Below are 16,003 nucleotides of genomic sequence, written 5' to 3'. Positions count from 1 at the left end.
GTCACCTCGAACCCACCTTCGTTTTCACAAATATCAAACAATTACAAATGACAATTGCTTAATTACAGCTATGATAAAATCTAGGCTAAAGCATTAGAAGACTTCCTCAAAATTGCAAAGGGAAGGCTCCGGTTTTCCTTCCATCTCCGACATATACATACACTGTTTTTTTAAAACTCTTTCTTTTGTTAATTAAAATTTTATTAAAAGTTAACAAAATATATTAAGGTCAAGGTCATTGGGTTTGCATCTCCTGTTGTCAACATTTATCGATCTCTTTTTGTGCTCGTAATTCGTGGTAGATAAACTTCAGCATCCCGAAGCCCTTCTCATACTTGTTCACTATTTTAAATAGTCACAAGTCATAAATGCACCGAGATCGTGTGAGGATTTGCGGCGCAACAACACACGCAAACATAAAAAATCTTCAACATTTAATCTTAAATCTTGAGCTTAAATTAAAAACCTATCCGATTCATTTTCCCGTGTCCCGTGATAGACTCGCGTGATTATCCCTTTTTCTTCGCCCTCCTTCTAATGAAATAAACTTAAACGAGCGTAACGAATGACGAGATTTAGTATCCGGGTGTGAGGGGGATGAAAGCAAAGAAAAAGATGAAGAAAAAGAAGAAACGGAAGGATATACTCGTATAACGCGGGATGGGAAGACCGGATTACGTTCGATGCGCGGAACAAGCCGGCCGTAATGAATCCGCAGTAGTTGCACGCGTTTTAAGTCAGACACCGTAATATTCCTACGCAGCCAGAGGCACGGTTTAACCGAAAGTTACGGTACAATCGAGTAAGTGTGCGCTGGATGTGAGTTATTACCGACTTGTTCCAGACCAAGCGTATCGCCAATTCGAGCTAAAGCGTCTGCGTTATTCGAAAATTTTGTCGGAATTATAGTAAAGATAGGTAATATTCGAGCATCGGCTGTTCGGGCTCCTGTAATAAACCGAACGGCCCTTCTCTCATAAAAATTATATTTGTCGAATGCTCGCCGTTCTAAGTAATTTTAAGATTTTCCCGTTTATTTTAGACTATTTGACGTCTGCTGTGAAAAATTTTGTAATTAATCTTGCTATGTTCTTCAAATTCTTTTCGACAAAATTATATTTTTCTAACGTGAAAAATATCTTCACACGTAGTTTGTATAAAATCTGAGAAGGATCTTATTGTGTTACGTCGCGTGAAATGGTCCGTGCGACGATATTACGATATTACACTAACGTTGCTCATAACTAATCGGCATCGCGGATCGTTTCCCTCACTTTCCTGACGAAAAGTGTGAGCGACGAATCCACATTCTTCGTTCGAAGAGCACACCCTTACCGAGATTTCCTCCGTAATTACATAAGAACGAACTTCACTGCTTCTACGACATCAGGAGAGTCAACTCAACTTCTTCTACTTGCGCTCTAGACTTGTTCCACAGTAACATTCAAGTAACAGTTAAAGCTCATCAGTGAGTCTATCAATTCGAGTCAGAGGACAGTGCAAGGAACAACAGGAGTCAGAACTCAATCAGAATCTATAAGTCGAAGACAGTCATCCGACAGAAGATATATCATCATTGTCGTTAACACGAAAGGAGTCTCAAGTCGTACTCATTCGGAGTTATCATTTCAAATACTCAATCTTGTATCACACTGAAATTGTTGGATCATTCAAAATATATAGTAACCTGCTAATAGCAGCGTTATATTCAATCAACCACCCTTATTATCCCACAAGAAATCAGGGATCGAACAATTCGTGGCGTTGATTAGTCAAATCGTAACGATAATTTACGACTCCCGTTGGCGCGCTTCTTCAAGATCGCGACTCCCTGCGAACGTTCAAAAGTTCATATTGGTATGCATGATCTTTTGATTCAAAGTTTCATATTTATGATCGTATAATTATTTGCATAATTATTTTGCAAATTGATCATCAGTTAATTAGTCGAGATGCCATATAAAACATATAAAATTGAAAGCACGCAATATAGAAATTGAAACTAAATGATGCGGAAAAACTAACGTTTGATGTATCGCGGCTGAAAGTATTAAGATATTCTAGCTTGTGACGTACGAGCGTGGCGGAAAGTTTGATCGATCGTCTCTCGGAGGCGATACGTTATAGGGAATTAACAATTACGCGATACTTCGCGACAAGCGCAAAAAAGTATTGCGATTAATCAAGTTCTCGCTTTATAAAATGCTTGCGCGTTCGAAAACTGAAACCTCAACCGACCATCATTTTCATAATCGCGCGTTTTTCTTGCAATCAGGACAAGGGAAAAAGCGATAAATCACACTAACAAAATTTATTCTTACTTTCGTTGATCTTTTAGAAAATGCGAATCAAAGGAAATTCGTTTTCCTACCCGGAACGAAGTTCGGTACGAAAAATAATTTCGAATTAGAAATGTTCATTGTAACGAGAACTCTATCGTGTTCTGTATGCGGTTCTTTTTTTCAACATGAAAACCCTTTGAAAGTACCGAGAAACAGCTTGCGAAACGTTCATGGAAAATTAGGCGGAAGTAACGGGCCTAAACCCTCGTTTCCACACAAAAAAGATATCCAGTTTGGTTTCTCATTTCTTTCTTCCTTTTTCCCTCTTTGCGACTTTTTCCTTTTCTTTCTTATTCATTTTATCGTAATTTTACAATCTGTTTGCTGAAACACGATATCGCGAATAATGCTGCTCATTATGTGGGTTTGTCAGTTGTTGACTCGCTTATTTGTTTGCTTTGATATAGCAGACTTTTATGGGCAGAGCCGGTGCATGGGGTCGGGGCAGGATACACGCAATAATTAAGAGTGCACAAACAAAAACAAGCACAGTTGAGTGTAATATGATTTCTTTTAATTGTTCCGTTTGTATCCACTGCGTTATTAGTTAGTGAGATGTTGTTCATGACATGGTTCTTTCATCTTGTTCGAGAGGTTGTCACTAGGGGTGGAATCAATTTCAGTCAAATCAATTTTAAAGAAAATTTCATCTAGAAAGTATTTGTATATATTTAGAAAGTATTAAGCATTTTCATAAATACAACTTGGAACGACTTCGAAAATTTTTAGTATTTGAACATTCATTATCTAAATTTTTATGGATGAATTATGCGTGTTACATATACAAAACGTTTTGAAATGTATTAATATCGAAATGAGGGGCGATTGTCGTGATTATATCGGTAAAATTTCACACGAATTTCGAACATACAAGTTTTAATATTTCCTTAATGATCTTTCGTATTTTTCGTAAGTGTTTTAACTATTTCAACACTTATGAATGAAGTTGTAGCCATACAGCGGGCATTTTTTTTATAGAGAAATGTTTATAGAGAAATTCACAATAAACGAGAACCCGTATGTCCGCATATCATTTCCACAACTTTTTTAGTGGATGAAAAAATTATCAACTCGATCGAAGTCGATGAGAATTCGAAATTTTGCCAACGAGCAAACTCTCATAAATTAACGAGTCCTACGTCTCGTCGCACCTAAAAATGCAACGCTACCATTTTTTCGTCCTCCGGAAAAATTTAAGTTTTATCTTACGTTCCTTAAAAAAAAAAAAAGAAGAAAGAAAGCAAGAGAAGAAGGAACTAAGGGGAGAAAAAAAGAAAAGCGAAATCAGGCTCTGAAACGTAACTCTACGGCAGTCGAAGGATCCGATTATCCTCGGCAAGCTACTTTTCAACGTGTTCGTGAATTTCAAAAGATCATTTGAAGAATCTCAAAAAGCGCTCGAATCTCTTCCGCGAAATTCTCCGAATCTGGAAAGCTGCTCCGTGTAATTCGGTCGCCTTCGAAACTTTTGAAAGAGAGATCGGATTAATCATTCTTATCGTCGACGGTTTGAAGCCTTGGACATCGTTCGTAACCACGAACGAAGATAAAGCTTTCGGTCGATTGTTCCTTTAAACCCTCTAATTCCGATGCACGTTTCCCCACGTGCTCGTTGTTTAAGCTCGATTGCCTCGCTGGCAATCGTTTGCGAGTCCTTTCTTGTCAATGGGCCGAGGAAAATCACCGAGGGAAGGAAAGGCGGCAAACCGGTTGATAGCTCTCCACCGTGGCAACTTGCATGGACAATTCTCCTCGTCTCGTTACCTTTGTGAAACGCAGAAATAGAAATTCAGCCACTTCACGGACGCCCTGCGTTCGCGCTTCTCGTCCTGATTTTCGGGAGAGATTTGTCTTCGATGAATCTGCGCGAAGAATCATTGCTTCGTGAGGGAGTGGTTCAAAGATAGAATAGGGGAAATGAAGTGTACGAGAAGTATCTTCTCGGATTGAAATCTCTCCAAGTCTTTGAGGGATACGGATTTTGCTTCGTTGCTCTTCCATTTTATTACTCGACGGATACGTAAAAATTTCAGACCTGAAATTTATGAAATACGAGGTGACTTTTTAGTTTTACGCGTGCGCCGTTGTTTTACTGCTGTCGGTACTTCTGGATTATCGCAAATATTGGACTGATTCTTTTTTTAGAGAGAAATGATTTTTTATTAATTACCAATGACAGAAATACGTTTCCTAGGGTAGTTTTATAAAGAAAGCATAGCGTACTAGAAAGTAGCTTTACTGAAAATGAAAATATATCTCTTCATGGTGATCGAGTGATTTTCACGATCCATCGAATGAAAATAATAAAGAGATGAAAATACACGTGTGCAGAGATAAATCACGATTAATAATTTTACCGTCAAATTTTTACAGTTGTACATTTATTATATTATCAAATAAGGTTGCACTGTTATAGTTTCTCGAATCTCATTACGAACCTACATTCCTGCACTAATCGTATCACAAACAAATCCTCCATTATCACCACGTTGTATCCCGAGACATCGAACCTCGGAAACCGATACTTCCACTTGGATCAACGCAAATCCTTCTAAACAAACTCTCTATCTCTTTCTCCTCCTAACTAAACGTGCTTCGCACGGCAGAAAACCTGCGACACGTAAATCGCATCTCAATCGAGATTAAGCTGAGAAATCTCAACTATAGTCGTTTGCGGTAATCAACCACCGCGGCCAGTAATCAGTTGCGATGTTATCGACGTCAGTTCCTCTAAGCAGGCACGTGAATCGAGATCGTCTCGGGAGTCCATGTACTCGTAGGAGTAACGTGGCAGGTCAGCTACTAGAAGGCTGCGCACAGAGTCCGTATGCTCGGTCGTGCGCCATGTAACACGCAGAACATTCTGTACCAGATCCGTTCGATCAATCCGATGTGAAAGGTATTTCCAAGCACCAGGTCCCTATGTATCCTTTTACGTTGATTCTGGCCGGCGTGTACACCGGCCACCGCCTTCTAAAGCTGAGTAGAAAAGCGGCGCGATAGAGTGATAACGCGGCTGAAAGAAAGTGGCTGTTCCATTTCGCCGGATCCGACGTTATTGGAACGAGACTGTTAAAAAAGGTTGTTAAAGATGAGGAACGGGGCAACGTTCGCCGACTGTAGTCACAGGCTCTCTTCTCTTCCAAGAGATTAATGGAGCCGCGAAATCGTTGCGCTGCTGATATTGAGCTATTAATGAGAGAAGGATTCTTCTTTGCTTGCAGTACGAGTTTATTAGAGAACGATGCGGTATAAGCATATTGATTTCGTGCGTTTGAGGTTTGGATTAACCCATTTTATACACTGTCGAACAAATTTATGTATCCTTTCTTCTTTACCTGGCCAGTCTTCGATTTTACTTGAAAGTACTCTTTCTTACGTATCAAAGAATTCATATAGAATTTGAATTTGTCGTGTTTGGGTTCGAGTCTATTTGCAAGTACCGCTTCTTGTTCTCAAAATACCTATGGAACCAATCACTATTCGAATCTACTTGCGACATGTTTCAGTTCATCACTCGACTCGACTAGTGCTGTATAGCGTTTCGAAGGTGATCCTAGTTTGGAAACTAAACAAGGACGATTTAGACAGAAGGGGTTCGACGATGAGATGCCTAAGAGATTAAGTAGCGAAGGGTGCAGTACTCGATACTAGCTGGTTACGTTTAAGCGCTGCTTTAGGTGAAGAGGGTGTTTAGAAGGGTTAATCTGATCGCCTTTTAGTGAAATACTATACAATGGCTGTTAGAAGTACTCGAACATTTATTATGGAAAACTGTTATGTGTATATTGTGTGTATTCTATACAATATTTTGGAATTTCATTAGCGCTATTCAAATTTTACAATGTTTCTTATAACATGGAGGATATATCCATAAAAAGTTTCTACAAGTATTCGACTACTTTTGTGAGTCACTTCATATACATTACATGTATAAAATATGATATTAATGTGTAGTATTGTGGACAAATGGACAAGAAATATCGGGTGAATCATAAACAATGATTTGCCTAAGTGCTGACAGGCCCATCAATGTGTTGTCGGTCCTTCAGTCGAATAGTTATGCGGAAAAAGAGGTCTACGTGACCATGGCCACGGACGGTTGCGGAACACGTATGTGGGGGTCTATGAGAAAAGACAAAGAGATGCTTAAGGGAGAAAGACGAATTAACAGTCAGTGTGAATTGAGAAATCAGAGTGTTGTCAGTGTTGTCGAGGAGTGTGGTTCGCGTGAAAGAGAGCGTTGGAACCGTGGTGACGAGAGTTGTAAATTAATTATTTAGTTGTCTTAGTTATAGCACATTATTGTATTTAGTTCACGTTAAATAACCATCGTTTCCTGTTTAATCCATTTTAAATAAATAATAAATAAAATCCTACATTAATATATAATATATAATTATATAAAATTCGTATGATGTCCTAATTCGATTGTCAGCCAGTGTAAATCTTGTAGATATTATTAGAATTCTGTGAAGCGAACTTCGCTCATTGAATCTAATACCCGATTTTTCAACATACTATATTGAACTCGATCCCATCACTAGCAACGACTATCGTTATTTGTAGCATCTCTACTTCGAACGATTGCAAACCGACCAAAACAATATTTACGAGCATGTGGGCCGATAACTGATACGAAGTTACAGGTACGAATGATATTTCTTGTCCGTGTCGGGCAATCGTAATTGTTTGCTGGGCCGGTCGACGAATTATTGAATTCTCGCAAGCAAGAGAGTCAGCCACTGTTGCCAAACTGCAATACATTGATAGCGACGCGTAATCTGTTCCTGTTTACAGAAATTTATTGGCGCGAAATCCGGTGCCAACTATGCAGCGACGCCTCGTTCTCTCTCTATGGCCGAGTGGTGTTAATGTTCCCCAAAGTACCATGCGCGCGTTATTAAAACGCGGCCAGTTTTCGGCCGGCCAACTGCCACTGCCACGCTGAAAACTGCTCGATCGAGCTCTTTCAGCCGAGCGTGCCTCGCGGATATTTGGAATTTTGTCAAAATTGATGAAGACCGTTGCGCTGAAGAATTTTTAAATTGCAATGGAATACGCCAGGTTTCAAGGTTCTTACTCTATTTTGCAACTAAACACTTAACTGTCATTTGTTTAATTGGGAACAGTATTAAATGGCATTTAATATAACGTCTAATATTTGACAATTTTATAAATCACGAATTCGGAGCAAAGGAGTTTGGGAAAATTTTAAAAGTCACCAACTAACTCTGTCAAAATGTCCTTAGATTTGGAACAGAGATCAGGGTAGGATGTCGGTTGTTTAATCTCGTATGTATCCTACGCAAGCTTGCCACAAAAGAGACACGCAAGCATGCAATGTAGGGGCGTTGCACATGCCCTTAATTTGGGAAACCAGCCCTACATCCTAACTTCCACATCCCAACTTTAGGTATTCTCGCGGGTTTGTGATACGTAGTAATCGCTATTGAGAAGCAAGAAACAACTGCATGTCTTCGAACTTGCTAATTAAAACCGTGAATTCCCTTGCTCGTGTACAATGAAACTAACCCGTGTCATTCAAACCAGAAATTTCTCAGATATCCCAAAGTCATTAGTAACTATGACCTATTTAACGTTATTGATTAAAATTACCGAAAAGCCGAGTCCAGAGTTTACTTTAACCAGAAGGCTAAAAAAGAGAATGAAAAATACGAGAAAGAAATGACTAAAATCGATATTTTATTAGTAGAGCAATTTTCACCAAATTTTCTGCAATTTAAATATTTGAATAGTACACGGAATAGAGGATTTTACAAAGGTGGATTTTATAAAGAAAGCTTTCCTCGTAAGTCAAGGAGGGAACCTGGCTTGCATACTGGACGATAATACGCGGGGTACCTTCTTTCCTCGAAATCCTATGCTCTGAAGAAGGGAAACGTGAAGATTAGTGCGCGTCTCGTGCTGTTCTTAAATGCAACGTGCCGCGGATAGCCAGCAGGATTCAACGTGGAAACCACGATAACGAAAGCTTTATACAGTCAGTAGGTTCACGTCTGGACGTTGAGAAATAATTTATGTTGTATCCGTGCAAAATGTTTACGGATTCCATAACTTCTTTCCCTCTAGACTTCCATATTTTCCTTGAGAGTCATGGCCGTCATAAATTTCCGACTTGCCACCTCCTTTAATTGCAGTTAATACCGTAATTTATTACCAAAGCATTTTCATTATCTCGATCCTTGAACGTATATACATCGTCGCTTATAATTATATAGATATTTCGCTCCATTTCTATCGACAATAAATTATGAATGACACATGAGATTCGAAAATCTACTTAAAACTACCTCGATATTCGAACGAATCGATCGCTTTACGAGTGATCGAGCCACGAGAGGCAGAGAACCATCGCCATTTTATTAAATTCTTCGAGCAGAAATATTAGATGGAACTATAGATGTTCATTAGAATTTCTACAAAATTTTATCTTAACGTTTGCATTTGTGACTATTTAAAAATGATAAACGGGAAGAATGATTTTAAGCGAACGAAGAATCTCTCTGGTAAGGTGCTGGAGAAGTTCGAATCTATTCGGTAGTTCTTCTTGCGAGTATTTTTTTTATTTCTTACAGTATTCATGAAGGGTTTAAATCTGTCGCGTTCAGGTTCGAGTCTGCTAGAAAGTTTCCCTTTTTTTCAAGATACAGAGTTCTAAACTTACCTGCAACGTGCTAATGAGCGGTGTTGTATCGCATTTCGTATAAGCTGCATACACGAAACCTAACTCATCGACGATCCTTTCAACCCGAAGCGTCCGAATCTCCGTCGAAAATTTCGAGGTTCGTGCTGCGACGTAAACCTCCTGTGAACGTTTAACACCGTTGGCTCGTTTCAGCCGGAGAATTTCCCGGATTCTCTGGCGAACGTGGGATCTCCTGTCACGATGCCCTCAAAGATCGTATCGCGTCGGTAAGGGCTGCGTGGCAGCTGACCCGACGACAACGAGAGCATTCCTGCACCGTTGCACCCGAGCCAGTCGGTGCTCGAGCGCGTCAAGTAGAAGTGGTCTGCGCGTAACCCGTCCGCGCCTTGGTTCGCAGTGAAAACGGAGCGCATGCGTCGGTCGGGAGACGCCAGGCCGCAGATTCATTTCGCGCCGCGACGCCAAGCGGCTCCGCATCCGTGTAAACGCAGCTGGTCCATGTGCGTTCGACGTCGGCGCGTGCATGCCGACCAGGACAATCAGTGTGAGACGTGTGTCAAAGTATCGTGTACCTTCGCGCGTGTTCTTCAACGATCTTCGATCGTAATCTTCGTCGACTGTATTATCGAGTGATTAATCGAGTGGATACTTTGGTAAAGCAAAAAGGAATTACCGTAAGAACGACGTTGTCCTAGGCTGGTCTTTCAGATGAATTGAGAGGTAAACGGGGACGAATGACGCGACAGACGAGCGACGATCGCGCCTTGTGGATCGCGATGATCGTCAGCAGCAAGGATCCACGTGTGATCAAGCGTGGGTTTCAACGCGGTTGCACCTGTCGAGCATTCGACGCGACACTAGTCCAACCTCGTTTCTGAGGATCTTGTGGAGAAGTCCGCGAGATTTTTCGCCTTGCCACTGTGGATTCCTTTACGTGACTTGTTGTATCGGCGATCTGTCCGCGGGATCTCACGTGTGATTTATCGTCCTTACACGAGTTCTCGTGGATTCTCCCATCTCGATTCTTTGGTTCGTAGCAGATTTCCAGGTGTTGGATCTTGTACGGCAGAGGCAGTGCGTTATCCGCGAGGGAATTTATCGTGCTACGGACGATTAACTTGACGCGGTGGGAGTATACGTTGCGAGTGGATGCTTCTCGTTGAACGTCTGATTCTCTGGTGAAACTCGGTTCTCGCAATCGTCACGCGTGAACCTCTGCTTGATCCACGAGAGTCTTTGTGTTATATATGTCTGGTAATAGTGACTGTAGATGCTACAGTGAAGTTCGAATCGTGTACTCGGAGACCGGAACGAGTTGCATAACAGGGTCTCTGCTTGAGTGTATATATATATATATATATATAAATATATAAGTATAAATAATATATAAGTATAAAGGAGGATATCGTGCGAAGAGAAAGTGCACGAGAAAGGAAGCAAAAAAAAAAAGAAAGGGTGGAGAAGAAAGACGTAGCTGGATTTTAGAGCCGATTTAACCAGCTCTGTCGGCTATCACGATTTTTCTCTCCGGTGTGTGCACCAGGGGAACGGTTCTACTAACAAAACGATCGACGGTGAGAACGAGTGAACTCGGTGTTAAAAATGCTGTGTCGTTGGCTCGCCGTCCTGATACTCGCTGCATTTCTCCTGGTTATCGAAGGGATCGCGGTCACTCAAGGTACGTGCAACCGAACCATCTCAAAAATTTGCGGAACGTGCACGAACGTTGCTCGACTCGCTTCTTCGAATTTGCTCCTTCGAATTCACTTGGAGCATCTGTGTAAGAGCTCTCGTAGGTTCTTCAGAATGCATTCGCGTGCATGGCCCAGGCTTCTGAACGTTCAACGGCTAGTTTCTAAGATTCTAGTGGAGTATGGTCGCTGATTCGGTATTCGCGTCCGTATGCACCGATCGCTCTTGCGGGTGCATTAACAAAGTGCGTGACAAGTGTTGCAGAATGGAACGTAAAAGTGTGAGAACGTTCCGATTTTCCGGTCGAAAAGAGATTCCGTTTTGTATTGTAGGCATGAGTCACTTCTTAATCCCTGATGAGTTTGGAATGGTTCAAATATCGGAAGTTCTAGTATCTGCATATGTTTCTTGAAAGTATTTATTTGTCGGACTGTTGTATCAATCGCAAAATTGGGTTGTGTGAAGTTATAATTACTTGTACTCTTTACTTTAATTGGCACATATTCTACGCAGAATAAAAATAGATCTATTCTACTAGATCTAGTTAATCTCTCAATGCATGTCAATCATTAGATTTTAATGGAAACTGTAAGTGAAGATTCTCTAAAGCTACGTTCGAAGAATTCTTGAATTCTAGAACTTTTAATTTCTATAAATCTAAAGTAATGAAATCAATTAATCAGTAGAAATGTACTTACATTGAGCTATATGGAAATTGCTTAAATTAAGTACGTGTAGCTTAAAAAACTACGCACGACTAAAGTTTCATTTGGCTAAAGGATATTTCATGTACATCGACTTAATACAGTGATAGGTATATAACACTCAAGCTACTTTTATTACGATAATACGCAAAAATCAATGCCACTACTTCCAAACATTTATCGTGTCGTTAATTCTCAAACAATTTTCCTCGAAGTATCACAATTCACGCTATCTATGCCGTTAACGACTTTAACTTCCAGGGAGAGTACGACGTAAGTCGCATTTACCGATAACCCCAAGCCATAAAAGACGGTACAATTAATTTCGACGCCTTAACAACTCGGTACACGCGGGCGCCGCATTAAGACGCATCATTCACCTCAACGTTTCTTCCTCTCCCTCTCTCTTTCTCTCTGTGTCGCGTAATGTGACTGCTTGCGGACTCAAGTGTCTCAGGAAGTAGTTTATGAAGCACTTTGGAAGGCAGGCGCACGGAGCTCAAGTTTCGAAGCCAGAAATTTCGTTTGCCATTCTGCTCAATAATTCCGCCTGCACGCGTGTTCTTCGCGTGGATTCGACCAATGCAACGGGAGCACGCGCTTCACCGACGCGAGTTACTCGCTGTTCCATGAACTAATGGCGAGAAAAACGTGGCTAACAAACAGTGGCAAGCCGCCGCGGTGGAATGCTAATGAACAGCACACGATGGACGCGTTTACAAATTAAGCAAGACGTCAACGAGAAACGTTGCAGGGAGCGCCGATGCTAATTGAATAATTAAAAGTCACCGCGGTTGCACGTCCGTCCACTGGAAAATGCAATGTCTGTGACAGCAGTGACACGCTGTGGCAAAGCAAATAATCACCGGCCGTAATTGTGCAATCAGAGGAACGCGACTGCTCAAGTGGCCACGGCGAAACTCAGATGCGTCGGAAATAACACCTCCAGTCGAATCTTGATAAAATATGGAAACCACATATCGACTTACAATCATTCACGGATACATAGTATTTCAACACTTATCGTAGAAAATCTCAACTGCGTATTTGCACAAAATATATCGTAGTTTCCACGTATTAGACATTTCGCGTAGGCAGCCGTGTCTCATTCTAGCGCTAACAAAATTACAAAATGTTTTACACGACACGTATAATGTATCTATAAAAGTTTTCTATAAGTGTGGGCATACTTTCAAGAGTCACTGTATGCGGTTATTAGCGACGAAGACTGAATACATTGTGCGGACTACATGTTGTTACAGAATAACGTGTCTTTTGGAAAGGAGAATATTTTTGAAATTTGTTAGCTATCTGTCAGAGTGACTATTAAATTTTTGTAAATTCCTCAACGAATAACATAGCACGTTCAATAATTCATAAATAATTTCGCGTATGAGAGGACATAGCATAATATGTTCGCGATTGGAATTTCAGATTAGAGATAAAAGTATATACGCGTCCACTATGAAAAATAATTCCGAGCTAAATTCAAAAATGTCACCTCCAAACATTTCAATATTTTTATAACACAAATTAAATCAGTCGAAATTAATTTCGAACATCACGATTCGAATTCAGTATCCAAAGCGATCCTCTTTAATCCTAATTATATATTTAAAACGATTATTCATACCGTACACAAATTCTTTTTTACCAAACATACATATGTCTGCGTCAAACATCTTGTAATTTCTATACACAGTTTCGAATAGGTTGTCAATTTGTCCCATACGATCTTCATATTCGTGTTTCGTTACGGTGCTAATGAAACTTCAAAATGTTTTACGTAGCATACACGATATACGCATAAAAGTTTTCTACGCTAAGTGCTCAAATACATCCGTGAGCTACTGTACGTGTACTTAATACGACGTTAAACCTATTAAAGAAAAGAAAGAACGAAGTGAAGAAACGAAATGTAAAAATTTTCGGAAAGTGTCCGGACTGACAAAAGATCGTACCATTGAATTCGTAAAGCGTTTGACAAAGTCAGCATGCATTAAAATGCAAGTTTCAGCCGGATGAAATCTAGAAATCGATGAACGTGCTACGAGCGTGGATGCGAGCTTACAAATGGTTGGATCTTTAGACGATAACCAACTTTCAACGCGGCATGAGGTAAAGCTCATTCATCATCGTGTACTTCGGCGCGGCGCATTGTCCGCATCACGTGCACGCGCCCCGGGAACATTAAATCGATTCTCGTTCACGCGTGATTTACCGCGGCGAATTGAATCGTAAAGAGGCTTGCGTGCTTACGATTTTTCCTTTATAATTGTGCCTCGATTCTCTCGTTCTACGAAATCGCCGCAGTTTAGCGAAATTCGCACTGTTGGCACCGCGAAATAACTCGACAAACCCGTGAACGCGACCGATATTATTCTGATTATGTTCACGAGATAAAAAGTTTTGTGCTAGATTTTTATGCCAGACTCTAATTAGAGATAATTTATCAAGGTGCTTTAACTCTTTGTATATGGGAAGCGTTTTAATATCTTTTTTCATTAACTCGATAATTAAAAATTGAATTCGAGAAAGAAGATTCAAAACTCCTCACTAGAAAATAAAATCTTCGTTAACGAATTTTCGACGTTTTTCCTTAGTTCTCTTTGATATGCAATTAGAACCAGTATTTATTCGAACGTTCCATTTTTTGGCAGAAGTTCGTGATAAAAATGTTATGAACTTTCTGAACGACCCAGTGTTGTACAACAATCTCATAAAAATGAAACATCCAATGTCCGGCGTATCTACGTAGAAATTTTTAGCAGAAAGTGAAATATACGATATACGAACATGGTTTTTAGTATATTCTTAAACATAAACCAAAAAGGAAACGCGAAATCGCATTGGTTGCACTTTATCATCTCTGAGCCTGAAAAGGGGACAAACAATCGCCTTATTTATTTTCCTTTCTCCGGAGATCTCATTCTGTCTCATTGGATTGCATCACATGTCAGGAGCCGTTTAGCGGTTGCTTTTTCTTCGAGAATCGAGAAAATTTTTGCAGTGAATTCGGTCCTTGATACGCCGCGACACTGCTTTGCTTCGCTTCGTCGAACAGGATTACTTTTTTCCATGTATTTTCGGCCAGTGACAACTGAGAAAAACTTGTTAAATATTTCTATCAGCAAAATATCGTTGGAAACATGTTCTTTGGCACCGTTAACAGTTCGATAAAAACGAATGTACGCTACCGTTGATACATATCTAGACACTTTGATCAATACGTAGCAATAATATTTGCATTTCTATAAAAGATATCTGCAGTCAGGAAAAATTCCAGAAAAACAATATAATAATATAAATATATAACATTAAATATAAATATAAAACGTTGTCATTGTTCACCAAATTCCATCGAATTTTAAACATGGAGCGAGAGAAGAAGAGAATAATTTTTGGTCACAGTTTTATAAAAAGTTTTATAGAATTATTATATAACTATAAATATATTTCTACGTTCAAAATAATCTGCAAACAGATATTTTTAATTTTGTATAGATTCTGCGCTTCTAAATTCTATCGCAGTGAATTATGAAATACAAATGCACGCAGTTTATTACACGTAGACTCTATTCGCCTGGGGATCGTATTAATTTGAAATTGCTTGAGCTTAAATCCTACCGTTACCGTTATGGTTGTAAAGGAACAGATGTAGGACGAAGGAAAAGCCTTTATGAAAACATTACCAAGTTCCTTATTATTATCAGACAATAAATAACTTTACTGACTCCTAGTAAAGAAACTTTGCGTTCGTTTCCTGAAAGAAAATTACAAAGAAACGTTTAACTATCATTAAACAACGATTCAGGGAAACTTGTTATTTGCTTCTTAGGCGTACTAAAAAAATCTCCAGGCAATGTACGATCTCGTTAATTTTAATACCCTCTTACAGATAGTATCGTAATTTTTCTGAGAGATCTATGAATTACTTTTGATTTTCATTCGAAAAGTAGTAGTGAAGAAATCGCGTAATTCTTCCGCTCTTCGTTTATATTTTTATTTTTATACTTCAAAAAAATCAGCAAACGTTGCAAGTACTTGTTGAAGGAATAAAAAAATTGGACAATTACTTGTCAGTTTTAGCGGCAATATCTCCTACCATATAACCGAGCACATTCGATTTAAGTTTTATAGTGACATAACATGAATTTCTAAAATCTTAATCACCGGCCAGAAAGTGTCTGAAAGTTACTTTATACATTCTCTGTGCCATAAACTTCGGGGAAACTAGAATATAGGGCAATTCCTCTTGTCTGGCATCAATTTTATATGTTTTTTTTGCGCGATGATGAGCCGAACAACTTTTGGAACCAGGTTTGACCGCTTTCTATATGAAATGAAAATAATAAAAAAATAAGAAAGCAACTAATTACTCCAAATAGAGTAACAAATAAATTTATTATTTGAAAGTAAATTTGCTTTCAATTAAATTTCAAAGCCTTATACGAGTAATAAATTATCTTCGAATAACTCGCCTGCAAAATCTTTGAAGAAACTTTCAACGTGTTTGATCGATACGGTCTGTGAAAATTAATATTTACGATATTCCGTGTCGGAAAATAGGGCTTCTCGAGTTGAGAAAAAATTGA

Source organism: Bombus bifarius, unplaced genomic scaffold, assembly GCF_011952205.1.
Source record: "Bombus bifarius isolate JDL3187 unplaced genomic scaffold, Bbif_JDL3187 scf7180000008197, whole genome shotgun sequence".
Lineage (NCBI taxonomy): Eukaryota > Metazoa > Arthropoda > Insecta > Hymenoptera > Apidae > Bombus > Bombus bifarius.
Note: the sequence above shows the minus strand (reverse complement) of the source record.